Source organism: Nyctereutes procyonoides, unplaced genomic scaffold (genome assembly GCF_905146905.1).
Source record: "Nyctereutes procyonoides isolate TBG_1078 unplaced genomic scaffold, NYPRO_anot_genome, whole genome shotgun sequence".
Classification (NCBI taxonomy): Eukaryota; Metazoa; Chordata; class Mammalia; order Carnivora; family Canidae; genus Nyctereutes; species Nyctereutes procyonoides.
In genome coordinates this window covers 10,361,573-10,374,279 of record NW_026575132.1, presented here as the reverse complement: position 1 = coordinate 10,374,279, position 12,707 = coordinate 10,361,573, and the positions used below count along the sequence as shown (strand labels likewise).

Sequence of the window (12,707 nt, the reverse complement as noted above, 5' to 3'; positions counted from 1 at the left end):
GAGGCTGTTGTTAGTCATCAATCAATTGTGCAAGGGAATTCTGAGAAATCCAGCAACCCCTGGAGGAAAGTAGACCTGAGAGTAAGGGATGTAGCCAGGAGTCCAACCTGAGAAGTACAGGACTCACTGGGTTCTCAGATGATTGCCACAGGAACTCGTAATTTACATATGTTCCGTTGAAAAGAAAGTATCATCTGGACGTCCCAGTGGCTCCCAGCCTAGAACATTTGAGAATAAATTGGTTCCTCCATAAAATCCCCAATAAATCTTACCAGGGGGCAAAGACAGGTGCTTCTTTCTGGGATATGTTCCAAGGAACGCCTCCAAAAATGTAATGAAAGCCTAATAAAGAACATTTGGCTAGTGTCCCCGGTGAGCACGACTTCTGGAATTTCTGCAGGCAGAACAGACCCAGCAAATCAACGTGAGAGAGTGAGTATCTAAGAAGGAAGTCAGACACACCTTTTTCCATGTCATGGCAGCAGGACAGGCTGTGTCGCAGAGGGGTGAGAGCACAGGTTAGATAGTGAGGTTCCCAAATGACACAATTCAGCTCTGAGTGCAATGTCTAACTTTCCCAAATAATGGAGTCAGGGAGTTAGACCAGACAATCTTTAAGAATACTTTCAGTCCAAACATTTAATGAGTATATGATGGTATGTGGGTTTTTTTTTTTTCATTCAGTGTCTTAATTTTCTTCCAAGATTCATCCCTCCACCTCTCCCCTGGTAACCATCAGTTCTCTACAGTTAAGAGTTTATTACTTGGTTTCCCTTTCTCTCTCTTTTTCCTTTGCTCATTTGTTTTGTTCCTTGTTCCTCAAGTCCACACATGAATAAAATCACATGGTATTTGTCTTTCTCTGACTGACTTATTTCACTTAGGATTATATTCTCTAGAGTATAATAGATTCATGTTGCAAATGGCAAGGTTTCATTTTTTTTAAGATTTTATTTATTTATTCATGAGAGACACAGAGAGAGGCAGAGACATAGGCAGAGGGAGAAGCAGGCTCCCTGTGATGCAGGACTCAATCCCAGGACCCTGGGATCACAGACCTGAGCCAAAGGCAAATGCTCAACCACTGAGCCATCCAGGTGCCCCAAGACTTCATTGTTTTTATGAATATTCCATTGTATATATACTACATCTTCTTTACCCATTCATCAATCAATGGATACTTGGGCTGCTTCCATAATGTAGCTATTGTAAATAATGCTGCTGTAAAAATGGAGGTGTGTGTATCCCTTTGAATGAATATTTTTGTATCTTTGAGGTGTGTACTTGGTAGTGCAATTACTGGATCATATGGTAGTTCTATTTTTAACTTTCTGAGGAAACTCCATACTGTTCTCCAGAGTGGCTGTACCATCTTGCATTCCCACCAACAGTGCAAAAGGGCTCCCCTTTCTCCACATCCTGGCCAACACCTGTTGTTTCTTGTGTTGTTGATTTTAGCCATTCTGACAGGTGTGAAGCAATATCTCGTAGTTTGGATATGCATTTCCCTGATGATGAGTGATGTTGAGCATCTTTTCATGTGTCTATTGGCCATCTGGATTTGATAGTTATTTTTCAAGTTAGGGACTCTTCCTTCCAACTTAAGCTCCCGAGCATTTTTATTTTTTTAATCAGGAAAGGGTGTTAAATTATCAAGAAAAAAATTTTTTTCAGGATGTTTGATGTTGATTATAGGATTTTTCCTAAAAATCCTCAGTTTCCTAAAAATTAATTGCTTCCATTGTGTTTATAGATTGGGGCTATGTGTATCTCACAAAATGAGTTGAAAAACTTTACTTTTTCTATCTCCTGTAATTGCTTCAATAACAGAAATTTTCTTGTATGTAAATTGTTTCTATTTTGTCACTTATTAAGTAGATGTGAGGTTTGGGCTTCACTAAGCATATGAATTCTTAATATAGATTTCTTAAGGTTTTCTTTTCTTTATCATATATATTTTTCCAATCTTACTGTTTTCTTTTTATTTATTTGTGGGAGAGGGAGAGCCTAAATTTTTGGATATTGAAACCTATTTATTTTATCTCTGGTATTAATCTCTCTTTGTCACTAGTGAGGACTTTTAGGTATACCGAAATGCTTTGTGTTTATGAAATTATATCTTTCTATTATAGGTGCAGAAAACTTTTCCTTTCTTCCCTTCTAGGTTCTTTGGCTGGCCTAATAATTAAATTGACATTAGACAGATAAAAAGTAGAAGAGCAAACTTCTTACATATGGGAGCCCCATAAAAATATAAAACTCCTCCACAATCAGGTAATTGAGGTTTATACATCATCCTGTGCTAAGCTTCAAAGTGGAGGAAGACAATTCACAAGAAGGCGAGCAGAGCAAATGTTTGGTAAAGAAATGTTTGCCATGCCATGCAGATAAATCTTTCCGATATAAAAAGCTATTTCCAGTATTAGCTTTCTTCCTGGTACAAGCTCCCCATCTAAGTTCTTTTAGGCAGTTAAGGGAGAGGTTAAAAAACCACACACACAGACACACACACACAACCAACTCCTCCTGAGTCTGCTGAGCCCCAGTTGTCTTCAGCTAGAAATAATCCACATACCAAAGTGGCACATTTTGGAATGGCGTATTCCACTCCCCTCAGTATATTCCTTTGTCAGGTTCTCCCTTTTATTTTTTTTTATTTTTTTTTTAGGTTCTCCCTTTTAAACCTAGATAGATCTTACCTACAGAGAGATACGAAATTCACTCAAATTTTTCATTGATTTTTTGTATTTTAAATTTAACTATCCAATTCAATGATTTGATTTTGATGTACAATGGAAAGTGACTTTTTGTCCAAGTAGTTAACTAGTTGTCCAGCACCACCTACTTAATATTCCCATATTCACTGCTGATTTGTGCTACCCCTTTGCCTTTATGATACCTTTGCATATTTCAGGGACTATTTCTGGGCTATCTACCCTGTTCCATTTTTCTGTTCCTATATTTCTCCTCCTAGCCTTTTCATTACTATAAGTCTATATTTTATACAGTCAATGGACAGCAAAGTTTAATTTTTTCCCTATGTTCTTTTTTTTTCCTCTTACGTGGCCAACAGAAGCTGTTCCACGGGGTCAAATAAGACTAAGGACAGGAGGCATCATCATTTTTCTCTTCTTCTCAGGGAGAATGACTTTGCTGTTTCTCTGGGGGTAAAGGGGAAAAGGAAGCAGCAGAAAAAGTGAGATGGCAAATAGGCCCTAAAATTCTTCTCTGTTCTTGAAGTCGATGGGCCTGAAAAAGAAGAGTACCTCTTGCTCAAGTCTCTATCCCTGCATGGAATTGGGTCTGTTTGGCTTAAGAGAGACATTGCAGGTCTAGGCCTTACCTCCCACCGGCTAGAAACAGGCCTGGCTTCAGTAACATGGTGATTTCAGGATTATCTATGCAAAAATTTGAGATCATTTATTTAAGACTCATCTCTTAGGAAAGAAGAAAGACAAATAAACAGACTAAAAAGGATCAAAAGTCTCCCTAATGCTCTGAGAGTAGGGGCTTGCTGGTATTAAAAAGGCAGAAGACAGCCCAGTCATGAGCTTGTTTTCACTTATCAACAGGCAAATACTCTACCAGATTGTCCCTGAAACCACCAGGGAGAAGTCAAAATCTTCACAATTCTGCTGCAGTGGAAGCTTCTTAAGACCAAGCTCAGAGACCATGGGGAGGTGACTGCCTGTGGCCAGTGACATCTGAACTGGGAGGAGTCTCTTGCTTGAAAAGGGCAAAAATTGCCAAGCCAGAAGGGAAGTGAAACAGAAAGACATGATCACTAAGGGAAAGCAAATGAGCCCAAAGATAATCAGCCCAAGATACCTGAAATTTAAGGAGAAAACATGATAGAAAAGTAAGCTGATAGGTGTTGACGAACTTCTAAAAAGGTTTGTTATTAATCAAAAAGTAAAAAGCAATTCAGTCAAAACAAAATAAAGAAATTAGATGCAGTTACCTAACAGTTGAGGAGAAATGCATTTCAGAAGATAAAAGAGAATAAAAGTTTAAGTGTCCTTGTATGGGAGTGGGAACAACTATTCCCTGAAATTACCTCATAAATAACCCAGGGAAACTTTCAGTGATATCCCACATATTCAAGGCATAGTTTTCAAAGAGAGAAAGTTCTCTGCTTGTCCTAAAAGATACCACAAGTCTTCTCAGGGCTCTTTCCTATAGCATTTCAACTCTAGCTCAGCATTGGTTCCTTGATAATATCATGCTAGTCCACTCACCTTTCTCTCAATTGACTCCGTTATTTGTTGTCCCAGCTTGGAATACTCTCCATCTGGTACTCCAAATTGTGAATCTACACAACACCGTTCACTTCCTCCAGGAAGCCCTCTCTGACTACTCCAGCCTAGGATGTCTCTTTGTCCAAGTTCTGCTCCCGTGTTTATTCAGGACCCCACAGGCTGCTTGAAGAGAATGCAAAATGCCTCTTCCCCTTGTTCCCAGATGAGCCTGTTGACCCTTGTCAGTGCCTGACGTCTAAGGCTGTTGCTTCATCATCATACAAAGTTGGCCCACATGTGGCATGATTTCAAATCTACTTGTTTATGGCAAAGATTGAAAAAAAATGGCAGTGAAGTAAGCTGTATCAGGAGATCCTCATCTTATCTGTTGTTGATAAGCACTCAATAGCTCAGCTCCTGAGGAGTGCTGCTGGGGACTTATCAATAAAAACATTAGAGGTGGTGCACTCGGGTGGCTCAGTTGGTTAAACAACTGACTCTTGATTTCAGCTCAGCTCATGATTCCATGGTCATAGTGAGATAGAGCCCCAGGTCGGGCTCTGCACTGAGCTTGGAGCCTGCTTAAGATTCTCTCTCACCCTCTCCCGCTCTGCTCTCACTCTCTCAGAAAAAAAAAAAAAAGTTGAAGAATCAACTATGGCCAAGGGACATTTAGACTTTAAATACTGAGAGTTGGGGCACCTGGGTGGCTCAGCCAGTTAAGCATCTACCTTTGGCTCAGGTCATGATCCTGGGGTCCTGGGATAGAGCCCCACATCAGGCTCCCTGCTCAGCAGGGAGTCTGCTTCTCCCTCTCTCTCTGCTGCTCCCCCCTGCTTATGCTTCCTCTCTCTCTCAAATAAATAAATAAAATCTTACATAATTAAACAGAGTTTGTGGGAACTGAGCATTTCAGTCTGGGCAAGGCAATTCTGCTCATCTAGATAGTGCTCTAAAGATCTTGGGGCATTAGCTTCTGCTGTAGTAAAGGGAACTCTTACCAGCAGTGGTGACCATGCAGCAGTCTTGCCCATCAGTACTGAGGCCGACATTCTGGAGCAGTGTGCTCCAGCAACAGGGGACTTTCACCTTTGCCCTGGCAGGCAGACGTCAGCCTTCAATTGGCTAACCCAACTCTCCTCATTACCAACTTGCAAAAAGGTATACTCCAACTAAATTTGGACTTTCTCTTTTTCAACTCCTCTTGCCTGAAACAATAGTGTGACTAAGATAGCATTAATTTGGAGTGTGTCATTTCTTTATGGGCTTATTAAGAGATACTATCTTTTATGCTCTATTGGCTTATAAAACTCCCACAGTGAACCTGTGTTAAATGAACTATTGGCAAAGACAATATCAGTCTCTGAGCATTAATTTGTCCCCAAAACAAAACATGGGAACAATGTACTTGGTGGAAAAAGTAAGACTCTAGGTTTGGAAAAGAAAAAAGTAAGTGAAAAAAAAAACTGCCTAAAAATAAAAATGATTTAAGCTGTACACCGATGACTTTTGTGCATCTTTGGTATTTATAGAATATTAAAAAAAAGAATATTTCGATGAAAAGTTCCATTTTAAAAAGCCAACATGATTCATTTCTAGTCTCCTGATTCTCTGTTTTTGCTCCTAGGCCTTGCTAGCCATTTTCATAAAGATAGAGAAGGGGATTCTGACAAAGAAAAGAAAAGAAAAAAAAAAAGAAAATTAGATGCATTGAAAAGACTCTAAATAGTTAAGAAGCTGATGAAAAAAGTCAAAGGCTATCAATATTTAAGAGGAGAATAGAAATAACTGACACTTTTTCAACTAAATTCATTCTTTCATTAAAAAATCATGTCACACCATTCTTCTTATTTGGTTTATGTTGTTTTTGTGTTTCCATTCAGAGGCTAGAATGTGCCCTGAACGAGATGTAGGTGACCATTTAGCATTTATTTGTTTTCTTCATTTCCTTACCTCTATTCTCCCTCATTTCACCATTCACTTCTTTTTTTTTCAACTGAGATATAATTGACTTATAATATTACATTAGTTTTAGATGTACAATAGTGATTCAATATCTGCATATTTTGTGAAATGATCACAATAAGTCTAGTTAACGTCACTGTTCACTTCATGATAGACATGCCTTACAAAGTAGTTCATTAGTTTTTTGTGGGTTTTTTTAAAGATTTTATTTATTTATTCATGAGAGACACAAAGAGAGAGGCAGACTCACAGGCAGAGGGAGAAGCAGGCTCCCTGCAGGGAATCTGATGCAAGACTCTATCCCAGGACCCGGGGATCACAACCTGAGCCAAAGGCAGACACTCAACCACTGAGCCACCCAGGTGCCCCAGAAGTTCATCAGTTGTTTTTGGTATTTTTGGTATGTGAAAAAGCTTGGGAGTTGCCAGGGCCCATCAGTGTAATTTAGGCTAATTGTAAACAGGCATTTCTCCCTTTCCACCCAGGGGCTCACTGAATTCCTTCATGTTGTCAAGTAATTAAAACTCGAGGTTATTTTGTCACGAGTGTCTTTATTTTACTTCAAATTGCTTATATTTATGAACCAAATATGTCAGTTCAAAATAAAATTCAAAATGGCTGACTAACTCAGAAAAAAATCTGCCATTTGTGTCTGGGGCCTTTTGGCTACAGTATCTACATCTTCTCTGGCCCCCTTACCAAATAAGGTGGAGGGGGGTTCTCCCTCACTTTCCCTGGACCTCAGCTCCCCATCCATGTGCCTACCCCATGGCTGATGCTCCAGTCAAACCAAACACAATCACTATTCCTGACTGAGAACTGTGTCCAGATTCCTGCCCCTTTCCCACCCACAGTAGACACTTAAATCTTAAGGACTTCATTCAAAATTCTGATCAGTAAAGTTTTCTCTTCTAATCATAAAAGTATATACACCACCATAGATGATTTTGAAAATGTTAAAAAAATTAAAAATATAAAGTTCAGCAACCACCCCTTTACCCATAGGTATCAACTTTGTGTAGATGTGTAGATGTGAAATCTAGTGGGTCATAACGAGCATAGAGTTTCTGGTCAACTTCCTTCCTGAATTTCACCGCCCCCCCCCCAACAGCACCCCACCCCCACTCCATCTCCCTTTCCTCTGTTCTCTTTGAAAGGCTTGCCCTGAGCAGAGTCCATTCTGCAAGTTTCATCCTTCCCTTCTCACATGCTAGGTCCCCATCTGCTTGACTGGATTACAGACAATTTCTGAATGGAATTCTTGTGTTAACTTGCTGCCCTCTGGTGAGTTTATTAAAGCATTCCTCACAAACACTGAAATTTACTCTGACAATGGCCACTAACAGGAGATACCTGTGGGTTTTGGGTATAATTCTCCCTCCAAGGAATAGAACCTCTGACTTCAAATTTGTTTTTGGCCTGCACAACAGAAAAATATCTGGAAAATTCCCAAATATTTGGAAACTTAAGTAACATATTTCTAAATAATCCATGGGTTAATAAAGAAATCAAAAAGAAATTAGGTAGTATTTCTAAAATGAATTAAAATGAAAACAAAATGTATCAAAATTTGTGGGATCCCCTAAAGCAGTACTGAGGGAGAAATTTATAGCACCAAATGCATATAAAAAGCAGGGGTGGAGAAAAATAGCAGGGCAGGATGAAAAGGGGCAGATGGAGTATCTTGGAGGTGATATGTTCACTATCTTGGCTGAGGCAATCTCACAAACATAAATATACATGTTAAAATTTATCAAATAATACACTTCAAGTATGTGCTATTTGTTGTTTATCAATACATCTTAGTAAAACTGTTTTATTTTTTTAAGATTTTATTTATTTATTCATGAGAGACACACAGAGAGAGAAAAGTAGAGACACAGGCAGAGGGAGAAGCAGGCCCCATGCAGGGAGCCCAACGTGGGACTCGATCCCGGTATTCCAGGATCACACCCTGGGCCGAAGGCGGGCGCTAACCCGCTGAACCACCCAGGGATCCCCAAGTAAAACCGTTTTAAACAGACACGTGGCAGGGAGGGCACCTGGATGGCTCAGTTGCTTGAGCACCTGACTCTTGATTTCAGCTCAGGTCATGATCTCAGGGTCAATGGATGGAACCCTTGGTGCAGAGTCTGTTTGAGATTCTCTCTCCTTTTCCCTTTGCCCCTCCCCCTGCTCTCTCTCCCCCCTCCCTCTCTCTCTGTCCCTCTCTCTCTCTCTCTCAAATAAGTAAAATATTTTTTAAAAATTGGGGTGTCTGGGTAGCTCAGTTTAGGTTTTGGTTCAGGTCATGATCCCAGGATCAAGCCCCAAGTTGGGCTCCCTGCTCAGTGGGGAGTCTGTTCTCGCTCTACCCCTTTCCCTTGCTCATGCTCTCTCTCTCTCTCTCAAATAAATAAAATATTAAAAGAAAAAAAGCCAAACATGTGGATAGTGGCTACAATATTAGCCAGTGCAGATAGAAAGCATCACTAAAAGAAAACCAAAGGAATAGGTAATTAACAAGCTAGTAAAATCGGGATTCAAAACCTGACTCTGCCTCTTGCTGAGGATCCACATACCTCCCTTTACTTCGCTCAGCCTCGATCTTTTCATGGGGGCAATAGGAATATTAGGACTGGAATATTAGGACTGCTGGATGAGGTGAGGAGCAGTGGGGGGCGGTGTGCAGAGTGGTGTGGGTGGTGTTTGCATGTATTGCAGCGCAGATAGCAGGTGCTCCAGGTGCGCTGATCCCTCCGGCCTCTGGCACCCCTCAGGCCAGAGCCGCTTTCCCCCCCGAAACTGTCTGTCCAGCCGAGGAGGGCAGGCAGCACAGGACGGATAACCAGCCACGGATCAGACCTGACACCACGTGCCTGGGACTGTGCTACTCACCCTCTTCCAAACCTATGCCCAGGCCCTGCCCTCCCTCCAGGAATCCCCCACCAGGGTTTCACACCTGCTTACAGGACACCTGGTTCTTACCACCGGCACAGACAATTGTCATTTATCAATTATTTTTGTTTCTTTGGAAAATAGCCCCCTCCCTGGAAAAGCCCAGCCATACTTACAGAAACAAAATAAGAAGCAAGAGTTTATCTTTGTGTTTACACTTTAAAGCACTGATGAAATCAATAAATAAAAGCCTCTCCATGACCTCTCCCAATACTGACTTGAGATCAGACTATTACCTTAATTCTTTCAATCTATTTTTGTGCCTATAAAGCCTACAAAGCCATCATGATTCTTGCTCCAACGGTTACTGGTTGTGTGACCTTGGGCAAGTCACTTCCCAGCTTGGTGCTTCAGCATCCTTATTCACTGAGTGCAGGTATTAATAATTCCTTTGAGGAATTTGAGGGTTTTTGTGACCTCATGAGTTAATACATGCAAAGACTTAGAACAGCCCTGGTGTACAGAGTAAATGCCTAAGGAGCGGGAGTATGCACATACACCACCTATGCTAGTTTGTTTGCAAAAGCAGGGTCAGGATACGATGCCAGGATGGATCTGTGCACTGGCTCTCAGCTCCAAATCCACTCCTACCACCTGCTGGATGACACTGTAGCTACACCCTATGGAAATGGCTCCTTCACCAGCTGGTAGTTTCACGTTTTGTTCCTAGAGGACACTGGAGAGACAGCACAAGGCAGAGAAGAGGAAGGGCTTCTCTTCCAAGTTCAGGGCTCTATTAATCCTGCTTCTAAGGCACAGCTGCCAGCAGCTTGCAGAAGACCCCAGAGGGCTTTGTCAGCGTGCTGGCAGGAAGCCTCCTGCCCCCCAGCCGTTGGCAGACTGCTGATGGGCCCTGACCCATGACACTGCAGTGAACTTCTCCACCATCAGTGGGCACAGCCGCATCTTCAACCAGTTCTGACTCCCAACCTCGGAGGGATGGGGAGGAGCCTTCCAAATGTCTTCCTTCCACGGATACTCTCCCTCGGCCCTAAAGGTATTTTACTTCTAGTAAGTAACTTTCTTTGACTAGTTAATAATTCTTCCTATTAAACTTTCCATTTCAGATTGCAGGTGTGCTTTCCGTCTCTGACTGGATCCTAACTGAATATCTATATCAACATATATATATATGGCCTACAGTCCGCTTTCCCTTTTGTTATCAAGATACACTGGGCATCTTTTTCGTCTTCCCAAACATAATTTGTTTATCTTTTAATGTGGTTTTTGTGTCTTTGATTACACAGATTTACATTTTTTTAAAGATCTTATTTATTTATTCATGGGAGACAGAGAGAGAGAGGCAGAGACACAGGCAGAGGGAGAGACAGGCTCCTCGCAGGGAGCGGGAAACAGGACTCGATCCTGGGACTCCAGGATTATAACCTGAGCCGAAGGTAGACCCTCAACCGCTAAGCCACCCAGGTGTCCCAAGATCTACATTTTTATGTAGTCAAGACGGTGGTCCATCTTTTCCTTTGTGACTTCTAGCTTCTATGTGTTGCCAAAAAGTACCTTTCTTCTCTCCCCAACCAGATTATAATTCCCTGGAGGGCAAGGACATTTTTTTTGCATCCAGAAGTTTTCTAGCCACCTGATACCAGCAGAACGAGTACCTGTAGGTTGATGATGTCGCTGATGAGAAAGCTGAATGAGAGCTAGCACATTTCTAGTGCAACAAAGCAGCAGATGTAAAACTTGGGGCTAAGAATAAAGAAGGGATGTTGCCCCAATTTTCATGGATGAATGTGTTTATGTTTTGCTTAGTAAGCAATTCTGGAAGAGCACTGTTTTGGGGTGTAGGAAGCAAAGGATGGGTAAGATCTGGTTCCTACCCTCATGAAGTCTGCAATCCCTAAATGCCTGTCACAAGGGGGTTAGTTAGATCCCTCCACTGGAGCCCTGCAGCCATGAAAAGTCTCAAGGAGACCTATGTGTTTGGATACAGAATAGACTCTGAGATATCTTAAATTTTAAAAAAATCCAAATGCGGAACAGTGTGCTAGCATTCGGGAAGGAGGAAATGAGAAAAAGACACAGACACCAATGTGTTTATATAAGAATAAAATATCTCTGAAGGATACTCAAAATAGGGCAGCCCCGGTGGTGCAGCGGTTTAGCGCCACCTGCGGCCCGGAGTGTAATCCTGGAGACCCGGGATGGAGTCCCAAGTTGGCCGCCCTGCGTGGAGGCTGCTTCTCCCTCTGCCTGTGTCTATGCATCTCTCTCTCTGTGTCTCTCATGAATAAATAAAATCTTTTTTTTTAAAAAAAGGGGGATACTCAAAATACTAGAAACAATAATTACCTCTGGCTCAGTTGGAAGAGCATGCGACTCTGATCTTGGCACTGTGAGATGGAGCCCCACATTAGGTATAAGATTACTTAAATAAATAAAATTTAATAACAAAAACAATAATTACCTCTGTGGAAAGAATGGGGGGTTTGGGGGGGTAGGGATCAGGGTGAAATTTACTTTTCCCTGTGTACCTTTTTGTACCATTTAAATGATTTCCCAGATGCTTGGATTATATTCCCAAATAAAGAAAATAGGGATTCTTAAAAAAATGAAATGAGATAGACACATATATACACGAAACGAAAGCATGAGCAGTAAGAGGGAAGAAGGGTGACAAATTCGGAATTCTAAACTCCATGGTTCCAGAATGGAAAGATGATGCTGGGGGGGTGTCTGCTCCCAGGGACCACGGCTGGTAGGTGGACCGAGGAGCAAGCTGCCCTGCCTGTGCAGGGTCGGGGCACCTGGGCGAAGGCAGGCCTAGGAGAGGAAGTTGTTGAGACCTGTCTGCTCAGGTCCCCGCACGTGTTCTCTGACTGCCACTGAATTCACTTCCTTGTCCTTCCCAGAAATCATAGCCTCCGACTGAACACAGAGCAAAAACAGGAGCCCCTGGCTGGATGGACTTGTCACATCCCAGACCTATGGATGCAGAGCCAGGAGCCTGAGGAGGTTGGACCCACTTTCAGTTACTGGCAGAATGAATCATCTTTCTTGTAAGTCATAGAACTATTTTAATATTTTATCAGGATATTTAACTTAGGCCAAGCCCAGTTTTTACAGGCCTGAAACTATTGATAAAGGGGCACTTGGGTGACTCAGTCAGTTAAGCGTCTGCCTTAGGCTCAGATCCTGATCCCAGGGTCCTGGGATGGAACCTCACACTGACCTCCCTGCTCAGCGGGGTGTCTGCTTCTCCCTCTGCCCCTCCCCCCTGCTCATGTGCGTGCTCTCTTGCTCACTCTCTCTCAAATAAATAAATAAAATCTTTAGAAAAAAATTCTTTTAAATTATAAAACCTATTGATAAAATTGGCTTCCCTTTGACATTTCAGGGTGATAACTCAAGCAGAGTGGGCAGGCTCCCATCTCCAAGACCCAAAATGGGGTGCAAACTACTGAAATAGGCCTGCCTGCCCAGGTGGCTCAGAGGTTTAGCGCCTGCCTTCAGCCCAAGGTGTGATCCTGGAGACCCAGGATCAAGTCCCACATCGGGCTCCCTGCATGGAGCCTGCTTCTCCCTCTGCCTGTGTCTCTGCCTCTCTCTCTC

The 12,707-nt window shown here is 42.1% G+C and overlaps 1 protein-coding gene across 4 annotated transcripts in view; it reads right to left on the bottom strand.

The window, feature by feature from the left end:
- Nucleotides 1-5,288, bottom strand: part of CASP8 (caspase 8) — a 43,002-nt gene extending 37,714 nt beyond the window's left edge. For 2 of the 4 annotated variants that reach the window (XM_055345638.1, XM_055345642.1), the window contains exons 1-2: nt 5,240-5,268; nt 4,239-4,552 (exon numbers count right to left, since the gene is read on the bottom strand). The gene's annotated coding sequence lies outside the window, so the exon portion shown is untranslated. Of the gene's footprint in view, nt 1-4,238; nt 4,553-5,239 lie in introns of all 4 variants that reach the window. The other 2 variants (XM_055345639.1, XM_055345641.1) reach the window with 2 other exon arrangements.
- Nucleotides 5,289-12,707: the final 7,419 nt, after the last annotated feature.